This window comes from Amia ocellicauda, chromosome 1 (assembly GCF_036373705.1).
Source record: "Amia ocellicauda isolate fAmiCal2 chromosome 1, fAmiCal2.hap1, whole genome shotgun sequence".
Classification (NCBI taxonomy): domain Eukaryota; kingdom Metazoa; phylum Chordata; class Actinopteri; order Amiiformes; family Amiidae; genus Amia; species Amia ocellicauda.
Window position 1 is genome coordinate 29157386 of NC_089850.1, and position 16000 is coordinate 29173385.

At 40.6% G+C, this 16000-nt stretch overlaps 1 protein-coding gene across 4 annotated transcripts in view; it reads left to right on the top strand.

Annotated features, from left to right (window-relative positions):
- Positions 1–16000, top strand: part of LOC136747795 (SAM and SH3 domain-containing protein 1) — a 304184-nt gene that overhangs the window by 206176 nt on the left and 82008 nt on the right. The window contains exon 1 of one of the 4 annotated variants that reach the window (XM_066701070.1): positions 4762–5101. The exons of the other annotated variants lie outside the window; for them this stretch is intronic. The gene's annotated coding sequence lies outside the window, so the exon portion shown is untranslated. Of the gene's footprint in view, positions 1–4761; positions 5102–16000 lie in introns of those variants that run through there. 4 annotated transcript variants of the gene reach the window in all.

Sequence of the window (16000 nt, forward strand, 5' to 3'; positions counted from 1 at the left end):
AAACTATGACAGACAGTGAAGTAAAAGTACAGTGTTCAGATGAAAATAACTTTATATCTGTCATGAAATATAACATGGATATATGGAAAAACATGTTTTGTATCCCACCACATAATTTAGCAAGGCTGGTTTAGGATATGCTCAGCCATTCATTTTCACAGTGGATATTTGCTGCCATTGTTCAGTATTTAAGACTTGTTTGTATTTTATTTTACACACACACACATTCTAATTGTAACTGACAAGATTCAAATATGTTCCCTGTGTTGGCGGTATGCGTGTGTATGTGTATAATATCGAATGGGACTGAAGTGGGCAGAAGGAGATCTATTTTTACTTGACAGTCCTTTTGTGTCTGAGTGAAAGGACTCAATGCATTTCTCGCTCATTTTAATGTTCATGAGTATTATGTATTAGGTTGCTGTGCATTTGGGATTAGTTATTATTAGTATTAATTTATTCATTGATTTATCCTTGTTGTCCTCAAGCTTTTCAACACAGTGAACAGTACAAGAAGGCTAGAACACCTGTGTGTGATGTGTGTGATGTGTGTGTGTGTGTGTGTGTGTGTGGTTCATGTATTTCAGCAAACTGCCTGAGCAAAACAGATTCAGAAGAACACTAGCCCTTTGCTGCCACCTAGCGGCCCGCCCTCCGTTTGCTGAATTATTGACCTTGGCATGATTCTCACACCTGCTCGGCAGTACTGTAAAGTGGGCTTGCTCCAATCATTCTGTATGATTAGCTAAATGGAACAGCTCATTAATGAGTGTCTATATTAGTGGAAGCGGGTCAGCCCGAGTCAATGAGCATGCTTTAATTCAGCTCCTGTTATTACCAGGCACTGAACTACTTGTCTGAAATTTGCATATAAATTGCTTTAATATAATGTCCCTGGTTATCCTTAATAGCTACTTATTTAAAATTCAGAGATCAGTTCAAAACTAAAGACACAGGGGGAGGGAGCTTGTTTTTAGTCTTTGCAGAAGCTGTCAGGTGTACCTTCAGCACTCAGTAATATCTCATCGTTGTCTGTCTCAGCCTGACTTGCTTACTTTATCAGCTCAGGTCGGATGAACACGCAGCCTGGTTACCCAGGCTGCGTGTTTATTCGACCTGAGCTGATATCAAACCAAATTCACTTTAAATGCTTTAGAGTTCAAATTCAGCCGTTGGACTAAAACGAAATGCCATTGATATACATGTAAATGCAGTCCTGCTTTCCTATTTGTTAACCATCAGCCGTACCAAAACCTGAAACTGCAATATTCACTGCAGGCTGCTGCTGGTGTGTGTGTTTCTGCTCAGTGTTATTTTGTGAAGTGCCCTTCTATTTAATCAGCCTAATTATGCTCTTCACCTTACTCTCCGTTTTGTCCTAGCTATGGGTAGAGAATGTTTATGATTGGACATGGCGTGTCCTATATTATCTCTGTGACATTTAAAATGTAGCTTAATAGGTAAGCATATTTATGTTGTTTGTTTTGGTTTTCCCCATATTCAAAATACTCTTCATGGATATTGAATACAAAAACCCTCTGTCTTTGCACTAATAAAATTCAAAGATATTCATGATATTATCAAATTCTTCACCAGGCAGTCAGCTGTCAATTGCTTTGTGAAGCGTTTCTGTTTTTTGACAATAAGCAGGCATTAGTATTTATGGTATTCAAAGTGATCAGTTTGATGTGATTTTCCTTGTTAATCTTACACAAGAGCAAGGGGAAGAATTCTAACAATAGATTATCGGTATGAAACATTACATTAAGACAAACATTTGCATGGAACCTACAGACCTTGGATTAAAATAGGCTTTATTCTCCTAGGATGAACTAATTAATGCTAACACTTGACATTTAAGGGAAGGCGGCCTGGATTTAACAGATGTTTATCTGTATGAGATCATACAGCCTTGCTTGCAGAAAATGAAGGCAGAAATATTGTCATTTATATATTTATGTATAGTATGTCATTTGAAAGGAAAACTAACAAAGCCATAGAAAATACTGTTTGGCATGTTTATTTAAAACACTGCACAATCTAGTCCCTCATAGCAAGATGCACACACGGCTCAGGAAATGGATCTTGTCTCCTGAGCACACTGTACAGATTGAATGGAGGCTGCTCAGAGGTATACAATATTGGAATCTAGTTTGTTTTCTCTCAGGCCTGTGAAGAATGCCTTGGGTTATCTCTTCAAAGTTATCATTTAACCCTCCCTTGCATTATCTCTCAATTCACTGGGCACAATATCTTCCTCGGATCTGCGGTAATAAGATTTATTTAGTTTTGTTTTTTTATCTGTCAAATTTTGGTTCAGCTCTGTCCATAGTGTGGAGAGAGGGCTCCAGTGAGTATGCAATGGAAATGTTAGGTAGGATTGGCTGACAAATGTGGTGATGCACTCTTCAGCTTCTCACTGTGAAAACCATTGTTCCAGGGGAAAGCACCTTAGACTTCAGTCAGTGTGGCCCGATTGTCCTTGGTGCAATTTAAATGTTTACAGTTTTTAGCACCTGCCTTATTATCCATATTTTAACAATACATCATCCAGATAATCTAAACATCATTTATCCAAACTGCATGAATATGTTTTTCTCTGTGTGTCCTGCGAAAATAAAGCTATTATGCACAGGAGGGGATCCTTCAACCCCTGGCAGTTAGATAATTGTGACTTCTCTAAATCCCTTCTACTGGTATCTTTAAAGATTCTACAAAACGTATTGAACAAACAAGAAAGCCTCTGCTGGCATTGGAAACATTTGAATTGTGCGACATTTCAGTGAATATCTAATATAACCTCCTGTTTATTGATTGCAAATTTATAAAGGTCAGGAGTGCAAAACTCGGGGGTTGGTATTAATTGCCATTCAGTCTGTATTGAGGTGATCGGTCCTGTATTGTCTTTTAAGCACAGATTTTAACAATGCAAACTCTAACTAGAAAAAAGCATGCGAGTCTTGCATCCTGTAGTGAAAGTTGCCAATCTTGCCATATGAAGCAACTGTCTTTATATTTTGCAGGCAAAATATTGCAGTGAAGTTTTACGTGTCATTTTCTTGAAGTGACAAGAACAATGAAGCATAAACATTTGTAATGGAATACATTTTCCACATGGCTAATTTATCTAAGAGGACAAGTTACGTTTTTTTTATTTAAATAGAGAATTTTTTTTTAAATTTCACAACCAAAAGGTTAATGAAGCATCCTAGGAACACAAGTGTTGCTGATCGACACGTCTCTTTCTTGTTCTCTTACAGTTAATAATATTCTGTTTCTCACAAAAATAATCCAGAACACTATCAAAAGCAAAATCAACCGGAAAATAGAAGTTTATGTGCAATATAGTGCAAAAGGTATTGACAACAGTCGAATATCAAACACGCATCTGTTCAGAAGGTGGTTAATATATGGGCACTCCCTGGCCTGTATGACTGCTGCAGTGCTTTTGACGGATGATTGGATGATGCAGTTTCTGTTGAAGCGAGTTGGCGTCTACAGTCTAAGATCAGGGGCCGGCAGTGGCGTATTTTAATTCCTGTTCTCCTTGAACCACAGCATTACACCCTCATCATTGTGACTCTGTGTTATTGTATTACTAGGTGTAGGCAATGCCGTAGAAAAGTTACAAGAATGCAGTTTGTACACTGTTGTCCAAAATACCATAATGCAAGAAAACAAATCCTCCAAAAAGCACAATGAAAGTTTACACTGATATTTAATATTAAAGACCAAAAAGTGCTAAAAAAGAGAGAACAAAACGTAATTCAAAAGTAGTTTATTACATACATATACATGTTCTTTAAGAGGATGAATTCTTACTTTTGTCAGTTGAGGTCTTGTGGCTGAAGGAGGTTTGTGTCTCCTGACTGCTGGGGTCTTAGCAGTACAGGCCATGAACATGTGGACGGCACCGAGAGGAGCAACACTGCTGACAGTGCAGTTGAATTCCTGTCCAAGCTTGCACATAACATGCAGACGAGAGAAACTGGAGCATATTTGGGTTTTTAATCTAGTGTTCTCCCAGCTCCAGAGTTTTGTTGTTTTTAATTTGGCATCAATACTCATGTGAATTTATGTGAAAACGCTTGCGTATTATTAATTTATGTATGTAGCTTCTCCTCTCATGTGGGGGATTACAAAATAATCTCACGTAGGTGTTGTTTATGCTGGAGGCAGTTTAAAAGGTTACAGTAAACTCCTAAAACAATCCTGTTTGTAGTTTGTTAAAACTGACGGGCCTCCTGGTCCCAAGCCCTCTTATCCTGCCCTGCTCTCTCCACACAGACCGACTCCTCTGAAGGGCTGCTGAACACGTTTCCTCAGCCAGCACTGAGTTCCCTTCATAAAAGAGACTCTCCCATATTCTAAGTACACTGCTAAAAGAACAATGCATAAATACAGTACGTTTTTTTTTTTTTCCACAGTTCAGTTGACCTGAAAAAAACAAAAACTTTTCAATGACTCATTCAAATAATTGTTGCCCTAGCTGGATTGAGTTACAAGTTTTTGTGCTGTATTGGAGCCTTTTACAAACTCAGGGCTTTCAGGAAAGGGAAACAAAAAATGGGCAAACAAGAGCCAAACCAAAGAGATCTGTAATTTGTAGTCTTGTTTAAAATTGTATTTAAATCTAAATGCACAGTGTGTATTCCTGCTGGACTGCAGACAGAAACCACCCATGGGATGGCTCTGGCTGCAGTTTTGTTTTTGGAGGTGTGGTGCTCATACATTACAACAGGAAAACAAGAGTCACACTCCTGGACGCTCTGCAGATGGTAATGTGGACTGGAGACATTTGCACTCATTTGACAGCTGTGATTATAGACTGTGCGTGCCGCCAGTTAGCTTTAGTAACTCGCTTCTCAGCTGAATCATAATTTTCTATAAAGGACACCACCCTAAACTTCATATTGCGTCAGCATTTCACCTCCCCAGAGATCTCATTTGATTTATGTGGGCCACTTCTATGATACTGTTCTCAAGCAAAGCATGTATTGTGTTCTACTGTACGTGCTCAATAAAGTTGCTAAGAGGAGTCAGCAAATCCAGCTCTGCACTAATTTGATTGTGAGAAACTTCAGGGCACTGTATACAAACGGTAAGTAAATTATTCTTTTTTTTATCCCTGGTCTGCTCGAGATAGGAATGGTCTCATTGTGACCGGAGTGTGGGGCCTAGGGGCTGTGTAAATGTAAGATTTCGATAGGTATTTAATCTGTACTTATTTGTAAAAAGCTCTGCTGGAGAGCCTGAGTAAGGACTTCTCAGACAGGAGATGTGAAGAGCAAGAACATTTGACACAGAAGCTGCAATACAGTGAACAGAGGATGACATGTGTGCTTTTTAGATACTTGGGTTAGAAACATTATTTTTCTTTCAGGCACTGCACTTTTATGTTCTTCTTCTTAATCAGTGTTACACAGTCCATAACTTGTTACCATGTGCCACTTATAAGGAAAATAGGTCACTTGAACCTGAACATTTAGAGCCTGTTTCAGTCAAAAGTGATCAACTGATTAGTAATATTCTGCTTTTCATTTTGGAAGTTGCTGTAATGAATTATGCTGTTTTTTATATGATTTTATGTATGATTTTTTTTTTCTCTGTCTTGCTTAGCAGCAAAGATCTTACTAATACAAATACCCTCTTTAATTGTTACAAAATTCAAAGCCAGAGTTTCTGTTTACCCTGTACAGCACTGTTTTTCTAGGATCCTGTTCGACAACTTATCTCACTGACTGATTAACATTTGTAAACATGTTAAGCAGCAATAACTCTCATTCTCTTTTGGTCGTCATTATAGTTGCCTACTTTGTATTGAATGTTTTTGTGAAGACAGCATTTGAAGCTTTGTGTACTGTATGATGGGAATGTTGTTGCATCCTGTTAGGAAATTACCAGATAAAAGGAAGATGCTTTATTACTACTAGTCTTTCATTCAGAGGGAAAAACCAAACAAAATCAACATCATGGCACTGGAAAAAAACATAAACCAGCTAAGCACTGCTACTAAACCTGTAGCCCAAGGCCTTTTATCATTGGATTTTTTTCTCCTCTTCTTCCGAGTCCATCTGGCACACAGACACACACACACACACACAAAATGTGCTCTCTTCCTCCGCCTCATTGTTATCTCTGAGAGGAGATGAAGGAGTTTACACAATCGGCAGAGTCAATGGAAAAACTCCCTTATTCTATCAAGTGCACATTTGTTTGCTTCCTTTTCTGCCCGATGGGGCCCCCTTCAACTTCTCAACGCGGTGCCCAGATCGAGACTGAAGAGATGCTGCTGAGGAGGTGAAAGAAGTTCACCGTGAAAATTCCTAATTGGACCAACAGCACAGCACAGGAAGCGCGTTGGGGCTTACATTGTTGTGAGACACAAAAAGGAGCCCGAGGCAGAGAAACAAACAAACCCCCCAAAAATGTAGTAAAACCGTAAACATGGTTTATTTAGAGAGACTGACTACAATTTGATGCATTCCGGGGCTTAAAGAATGCTGTGCTTTTGTTGCCTTAACAGTATGGTTTTGTTAACTACATTGCGGTGACATTAATTATCCTCCCTTTTCCTGTGTGTGATAATCGATTGTAAGTGAGTGCTAAGCTTTGCAGCTCATAAGCATTCCTGTCAACCCCTTACTGGCTGAGATCCCACTGGGCCCTGCCTCACAGGGGCCCTTTCTATTTGAACATGTCAAAATGATCGTCTGGCTTATTCTTCCGTCTCGCTACTCCTCGGAGTGTGTCACCCAGGGGAAGGTCTGTCTACTAATCAGCCATCAGAAGGCCTGGTGTCAGGGACCCAGAGTACGGATCTTACCTGCCCCCACAGATCGCCTGTCTTCATCCACGTCAACCATTTTCAAAATGAAAGGGGACGTGAAGAAGAATGGTGTCTAGAGGAGCTGCTTTGCATTATTTTCCGAAAGCAAGTGATTTAATGCAGTGAAGGGGTGAAGGTCTGAATCACAAACTCGGCGGCATGGTCAGTTGCTTCTGTCATTACTCTGAGAGCCTGGTATAGGAATGGTACTGACAATCTTAAAGGTGAGCTAAATGGTACAACCAGGACATGTCTGTTATGAATGTTGCCTCTTCCAGGTGGCAGATCTGTGCTGGAGACCTGAATGGTCTGTGACCTTGACACTCTCAGGGAAATGGATCTAGTCTTGACATTTCTGATCGCAGCACAGCATCCCCTGCTAACATCAGACAGAGCTTGACCGGGTTCAGCTTTGTGTTGTGGGTCACAATAACACAAAAGCCTCCACTTGCTTTTATTATGCTGACGAGAAGTCTGGACTAGAGCTGAGAGTATAATGTCCCTCTTCATAATTGTATGGTAGGTATAAGTTATGAGCTTCAGTACAGGTCTATAAATGTAAACGTAGGTGACAAATTCTCCCCCAGTTAAACTCAATACTGCGAAAAATGAACATCTTCCACAGGCACAGCAAAAGACCATTTACTCGAATGCGCTTTATGCCTCCCTGTGCAGTGCTATGCCTTCAGCCCATGCTTACGAATGATTTGTGGTTCTCATTTCACCCCTTTTGGATTTTATTGCAGTTAAGGAACTGTGGACCTAATCGTAGTAATTGTATTATTTTTCTGCCTTCTATCTCCAACATTGCTCTTTGTCTCCAGGTAGAAATGCCCAGTTGGTCTCTCACTGCTTGAATAGACATGTCTGCTTCTCTGCATGTGCAGCTCCATGTGTTGGCCAAGTGCTGTACCCCTATGGATTGTGCACCCACTCAGTTTAGTCACGCCAGTCCAGCCAGCCAGGTGTGCTCTGTCCTTGCCTGTTTTCTTTCACTTCCACAGGAAGCGTTCTCTCCCTTGGCTATTCACACTGAAATAAAAAGAAGTGTAGTTTTATTATATTATATGTGGCAAATATTTTCAATGCACAGTGTAGCTTGTTCTCTGGTGTTGTCACAGCAGAGTTCATTCAATAGCAAACATCTGGAGAACGTGTGACCTTATTAAAGCTGCATCCATCTGTTAAAATACATCTTAGGAATGGTGCTCTACAATAGAAGACATTTCCCAACCAATAAATCTGCTTCTGTAGCACGGGACCTGCGTGTGAGATTGTTTCCTTTTTCTTTCTTTTCTTTTTTCCGGAGGGGGTGGGGGTGATGGGGGTGGAGTGTAATATAAAGCCAGGCTGCATTCTCTAATGAGTTTCTCCCATAATAGCTTCTAATGGGAACAATCACATATACGGCCAATCACAAAAGGAAGATATCATCTGAAGAGCAAGGGGGAGTAATAATATCCATGAAAGTTGTTTAGTTTTTTTATAGTTGTGAAACCCTAACCTTAATACAATTGGTTGAGAAAGCAAATGACTCCCCCCCCCCCCCTCACACTCATATCTATAGTTAAATCTAATAGGAAATTACCTTTGAGTAGTGAAATAACACTTTCAAAAGCTGTGTTCCACTTGACCCTGAAAGCAGGTTGTTAACATTTTTAACATACTAAAAGATGTACACCTCACGGATGGGTCTTATCTCTCGTGTTCAGTCTTCTCCTTTACTCAGAGCGCAGACAAACTGTCTAGTTAGAGCTATTTGTCTTTTAGATAACTGTCAGGTGGCTGCTGAATACTGCTTTCCTTAACATGAGAGCAAATTGGAGATTCATCACTGTCGTGCGAAAAAAAGGGACAAAATTTCAACTGAAAATCACTTGTAAGAAAGACCAGCATTTAGATTTGAGAACCTCAATCTCCACAATCATCTGGTACTTTGAGATAATTAAATCAGGTAAATGCTAAAACTGAAACATTTTTGTCTCTAAGCACATGCAAGTTTTTCTCTCTGTAGTCAAGTGGAGAGGAGCACTTTGTGTCTTGTATAGAACAGGTCTCTCAGGTAATCAACTGGATTCTTAAACAATAAGTTTGGGTAATATTAGCAAGAAGCTCTGTAGAAAATATGCTTCTGTAGAGACTGAACCTTAAAATCGATCATTTTATCATTATTTCCATTTTGCCATAACATAGAACCTGATGTGAGTTTAGTTATGTAATGGTTTCAGGCAGTATGTTTGGAAAGTTGCATTCTTTTTGTTTTTACATTAACTGCATAACAAGTTTCAAGCATGACCGTAGCAATATGAGAAACACGGATGTCTGTACAATATTAGGAAATAGATATAATGTGATTTTTTGGTATTTCATTTCTTCATTGTGATATGCCTGGTGTATGCATTTCTCTTGTTATTTTAGATTAAGTAGTATCATGTCTTAGTATTTTGTTACCACGGCACGTCTTAGCATACAGAGGAGTAAATTGAGCATTGCACCACCCCACCATGCAGGCAGGCATGTGCAACACACTTATACTTTCCCCTGTCATTTAATCTCATTCATATATTACTTATTTTTATTTGATTCAGCTTCTGAAATAGAAAAAATAGGATTATGCAGAACACATTTAACTAGATGTGAAACAAGTGGGAACTGATATCATGGCAAAATAGTGGATGTTTGTGTTATTGACACATTAACTGCTATTCCCACCCCCTCGGTCCTCCCTTCATTTTGTTTTATTTTGACACCTCCCTATAGCAGTTTTCGTGCCTGATTCCAGCCTCTTGGTTCCTTACACAGGCCTCATTACTACATGGAAAATGTTTTATAAGTTTGCTATAAAGTGGGTCTCTGCACTACGTATGCACTAGACAATAAACTCAGCAGGGCGTTAACAAAATAGTAGTAGGACTCTCAGCACTGCTGTTGCAGTTTGAAGACCGATCGAGGACAAACCTGTTCCCAGCTGGGAAATTATCTGCCCGTTACCTCTGGGATAGAAGAATAGAACGATATTAGAACAGCGGGCTGTTTCAGAAGCTGCTGGGCCATATTGACAACACATTTCCCCTCGTGCTAAATTAGCTGTTGTTTTTCCCCCATGAGGAAAAAGAAAGATAGTGGGGAATGGTCACATAAAGCTTCCAGAGGGTTAACTTAAATTATCAAAATTTAAATCCAAAAGTTTTTTTTTTTTTTTTAATATTTATTTTTATACCATGCAGTGTTGCTTAAAAAAAAGTGGTAGATTTAACATGATGTTGATGTTTTAAGAATATGGCACACTGTCTTTAAAAGGCATGCTTTCAAATCTCCTGTGAGATTTGACTGTACAGTGAAGAGATTATGATAAGATGTATTATTCATAACATTGTTATTGTTGTTGTACTACTAGTAGTAGTAATGTAAGATAACTTTCTTTAAAAATGTGTTGAGGTGTGTTGCCTTTAGCAGCTCTGCAACATTGCAGCACTTTTCAAGGCTTATCTTTCAGATTATTGAACTCTGTACTTTAATTGAATTCCTTTGTCTATTGCAAATACACACCTAATGATTTGTATTTAAAAAATACAAGGGCAGTATTATGTTTGCCAGCTATGCTTATTTGAAATGCATCTGGTTGTGCAACTGAAATAGGGTTGTTTGCTGTTCACTAAAAAACAGGAGATATCCCAATGATTCATCTTAATTAGGACATCAATTAGATGCAAAAGATGTGCTGTAATAGTATAGAAAAGTGAAGAAATCGATGAATATTGTATTTTTAATTGTGTGTTGTATCATTAAATTAATAGATTGATGATTGAACAGCCTTGAAATGTGTTGTTAGTTACAGTAAATGGGATCGATTGATGTCCATTTAAGTGGTTGAGGGGTTGTTTATTGTGTTTGATCATGTTTATACCCCGATGATTTTGTGAAAGATGACAGAACTGTAGTTTTTAATCTATTGCCCTACTGGCCTGCACGATAGCAGATAGCAGTTCATACCCTGTTTTGTGAAATCTCTGTTGTTCTTTTGCCTTTGTAAGGTTCTAGTACTTTAGGAAATAATAAATTTGCAAAAGACTTCTCAAAGTGGAAAATAATTGCTGCCTCACACAAGACTTTAAAAAGGGGTAAACTGGCATCCTTCAGTCTACATAAACTCAACTGTGGGATTTTATTTTATGTTTTTATTCTCTTGGAATAGTTCAGTAATATATACAATTATCTCAACAAAAATATCAGGCTCACCCCCAAAACGAGAGTGACATGAGTAGCTGATATAATAGAAGAATACATGTTAGGCTAAGATACTTCTTCAGCCCACACAGCTTGCAGTTGGTCGGTCCATTTAATTTTTTATACCTCCATCATCTGCTCATCCTTCATAATTTTGCGTCTCTGTTCTGCGAGAGAGATTACAGCTGCTGTGGGCTTGTACAAATCTTAAAATGGGAGTGTGTTGCACAGCAGGAGATTTAAAACTGCAATTAAATGGCCTTTATTACCTAAGTAAACCTGCCCAGGAAATAGGATTAACAAACAGTTTACAGAAAACTCATGGGCAATCTATCAGTGTCTCTTTTGGTATTTCAGAGTCAAAATATTTCATATATCTCCATACAGACTGGCATCATAAGTTAAAATGTTGCTCCCTTTGATTTGGACATGTAGCCCCATGGAATTGTTCTGTGTTGATTTGAAACATGCTAGATACCCTTTTTGTTTGTGAAGTGCATAGCTAATGAAAGCCAAGCCCATCCTCTTTCAGTCCGTCTGTTTTTATAGCACTTTCAATACCTCGCTTTTTTTAAAAGGTTAACATACAGAGGAAATTTGCTACAACTGCCACGGGTTGCTGAGTAATTAAATCAGTTTATGGAGCTACTCAAAAAGGTCTACCTGGATAAAATGTATTAGTGTTTTGGGAGGTCAGCGAGCCCAGCAGAACACATTAAAATGTCAATAGATGGTGTTTTCCTTGCTCCACCCACTTAAACGCCATGCAGGATGGAAGAAAATTAAGATATGAATCAACGTTCATGATCGCAGCAGTACAATTCTCTAGTTTGATATAGAATATGAGGGTCTTTTTTAATGTTTGGCCTTTGAATATTGTATTTTGAACTGTAATTTGTGTGAGCAGGCCATGGACTGAAGGAAGACATCTGACAAGAGTAATGATTTGGAGGAAGATCTGCTTCATTCATGTTTACTTTGCTATAAACAATCTGTAGTGTACTCTAAACTTGGGACTGAGTGCATATTTGTGGGATGCACATAGATTGGAAACAGCATTTCAATCTGATTAGACTACTGCTATTTCTAAAGGCAGCTGCAACTAAAGTGAAAGAACTCGACACCCTGGGGAAGATGGTCCCTTTACCATTTCTACACAATACATTGTACTTACAATAGAGCTTAACAAATGCCCATGGTAATGTAGTAGTGGACTTGCTTTATAGATATTTATGACAGTATACTGTTTATTGGTTTAAGTATTTTCTTTTCATCAATAAAAACAATTCAATTTTTAATACTTGTGATTAAAAACATTGACATATTAATCCTTAAAATCACTTACAATTTTTAAAATCTTGTGATTTTTAACCAAACTAAAACAATAAACTTTAAATAAACGTGCTCAAATCAAATAAAGAAAACGTGATAAAAGCAAAAAATTGCACACCAACAAAAGAGTCAGATACATTGAAAATAACTGAAAATGCATTGAACAAATTAAAAAAACAATTAAAAAGGAAAAAATAAAAAACAAACAAAAAAGGTCCAATGCATTTTAAATTAAACCCAAAACGGTCAATGTATCTGACAACAAAATATAACAAAACTCTACCAAAAACCCTAAACAATTGTGATTTAAAAACAACTAAATCTTTAAAAACAATTAAGATTCATTATTTAAAATCTTCTTTTAAAAACAATCATTCTTAAAATCTTTAAAAGATCTTTAAAAGATCTTGGACTCGGGCTCCAGCAGGGGGAACTAACCGTCCCCGGAGGTGGGTCCCATCATGGGATCCTGAGCTCCCCCAGATCTTGTATGCGCCAGTTCTTAAAGGCTTCCTCCTTGCCCCTCTGATGGACCTCCAGATTGACGTAGTCTTTTACAAACACCATGCCCCTCCGCGCGATGACGATCGGGTCCAGCTCCTGCTTATTAAACAAACAGATGTTCCGTCCCTCCCACAGTGCCTGCTTCACTGCGCAGACGACACGCCACCAGCACCTCAAGGTAGATGTAGAAATTCCCTTGGCTGGACCATATAGGATCTGCTGGGCGGTCGCCCGCGCAGGAACGGCGAACCTGTGGAGGAACGGAGAAAACAGGAGCCAGACCCTGTGGGCGGAGGGGCACTCACTAAAAATGTGAGCCTCCGTCTCCTTCCCCAAGCAACCCTTATAGGGGCAGGTGTCATAAGGAGCTATGCCCCTTCTGTGCATGAACACTCGGGTGGGGAGACACCGACTCACAGCCATCCAGGAGACATCTTTCTGCGTGTTCGTGAGGCAAACGTGCGTAGCGTTAGCCCAGATAAACCGGCAGGTTTCGGGAGGGAAATCTTCTATCCGGCTGGTCTCCTGGGCAGATCTCATCTGACTACAGATGGTCTTATAATCCCAGGAGGCCAGCACGACTTTATGGAGGCCTACTTCGAGCGCAAAGGCTCGGAGCGCCCTGTAGAACGGCGGGGGATCCCACGAGTGCGGCCTGGTGTTGTCCATGGCGCAGAGGCCGAATGGTCTCAGGCTGCTGGCAAAATAAAAGCGGTTCATGAAACTCACTTTCTTGCCAGCAGCCTGGATGTTCTTAACCACATAGGCCAGCCCCTGCGCCTTTATCAGCCGCACAACGTCCGGGACCCCCCTGCCTCCATCCAGGGTACCCTTCACCATCTGCACTCTTTTCAGCCTCTCCATTTTGCTCCCCCAGACAAACCGAAATATAATTCGGGTCACTAGTTTTTTGCGATACCCTTGTCTGGGGGGAAGATCATTCCTACGTAGAGGAGTATCGGGAAGAGGATGGCCTTTACGACCAGCACCTTACCAGCCATCGTCAAGGTCCTTGTGCTCCAGCCGTGGATCTTCCTTTGGACCTTTGCTATGGCCTCCTCCCAGCTCCGGGTGCCCGTGTTGGTCCCGTCGATCGTGATCCCCAGAACCTTGATAAACGGCTTCACAGGGAACACGGTCGGCGGGCCCCGGCCGACAGGCCATGCCCTGGAGAGGTAGACCTCGCTCTTGGCCTTATTCACAGCGGCCCCCGTCGCCCTGCAGAAGCCGTCCAGCAGTTCCTCGACCCTGGCCACGGACGGAGCGTCCGTGCAGACCACGGCCACGTCGTCCATATAGGCCAGGGCCTTCAGTTGCTCTCCGCCGGAACCCGGGAGATGGAAACCTGTCACCCGGACGTCCCGGCGGATCGCCTGCATGAACGGCTCCAAGCAGAGGACGTACAGCAGGGCCGACAGGGGACAACCCTGCCGGACCCCCGACCTGACCGGAAATGGTTCGGTCAGGTGGCGGTTCACAAGGACCCTGCTGCTTAGGCCGCTGTAGATGATCTTGATCCACTTCCTCAGGCCAAGAGCGAGACCCATCCTCTCCATAACAAGCTGCAGGTATTCGTGGCCCACTCTGTCGAAGGCTTTCTCCTGGTCCAAGCTGATTAGGACCAGGGGAAGCCTTCTCTCGTTCGAGTAGGCCACGACATCCCTGAGCAGCATGGCGTTGTCGGCCGCCGATCTCCCCCGGGCACCACAGACCTGGTCGGGACCCACGACTTGAGGGAGTGGCCGCTGCAGCCGGAGCGTCAGTGCTTTGGCCAGTATCTTGTAGTCGGTGCACAGGAGGCTGACTGGCCGCCAGTTCCTCAGATCTTTCGTGTCTCCCTTCTTGTGAAGAAGGGAGAGGATACTCTTCTTCATCGAAGGGGCCAATCTGCCCTCTCTGTACATCGACCCCAGGACCTGGCCCAGATCTTCCTTAAGCACCTCCCAAAAGATCTTATAGAACTCAGCAGGGATCCCGTCGGGATTATGACAGTATAGGCATGACTGGCTACACCACATTTATGGAGGTTTTCTGAGTGTATGGTTTTATGTTTTATATGTACATGTAGTCTACTGTTACCAGCACATGGGGTCTGGGTTAGAGCTATAAAAAGTTATTCAACAGGATAAGTATTTCCATGTTCATTTGCACATAGAGTCACTGCTTTTGTTACATCTCTTTAAAACCTGAAACAAGGTAAAGTTTTGATTGTTTTAATTTTAATTTTATTTTAACAGGGATTGTCTATCCACAGTAAGTGGAAATTGCTCTACTGCTCAGAGACTCATCCTATTACTAATGAATACATTTCACCAAAATAGTCTGTCTTTTCAGTGCTCAGCTGTGTGTCTGTCGATGCTGTCATGCCAGTGTATAGTCCGCATCATTCATCACAGCGGCTACCATGCCAGTCAGTACAGAGAGGTTTGAAGTGGCCAATTAAAATGTCTTTTATTTGGCAACAGCCTGTTGTGAAGTTCATAGCTGTGGAGGACAGCCAGGATACAAACAGTTTTGAGCTCTAGATATGTAATTTTAAAAATGAATGTTTTTTGTTGCTTTTTTAAGGACTGCAGTGCTAACCATGGAAACATGTGTTGAAGACCACATAGTCTTCCTATAACTGATATTGGAGGGAAGATCATTTTTAAATGCAGAAATGTATTAGTCTGCATTAGTCAGGCAGTGAAAAGACAAAATAAATGCATTCAGTTGAGAGAGAGAGAAACAGAATAAAATACTCTGCTTAAAAAATAACTTCAAGAAGCATCTAGAATTAAATAATGTATTTTAAGTAAAGATAAATTATGTAGTGAAGTGAAGCCTGGACTGGGAGAGTGCTGTAAAGTTAAGTGCCCTGATTAAAAGAAAAACGGATCAGAGACTAAGACTGGGGACTAAACCATTAAAAGTGTACTGTTTCAATGCACTGCTTTGCAGGGATATTATAAAATGTTGCTTTTTGTCTGTGATCTGGTTGGCTGGCCTAGGGTATTGTCTCAAGGGCGTGCTTCTACTGGGTAATGGCTGGCAGCCTTTATCTATAAAAGTGTTTTGTTTTTTTTTACTCTGCAGAGTTGCTGTGTTTTTGGGCCAGTAAAGAAAATG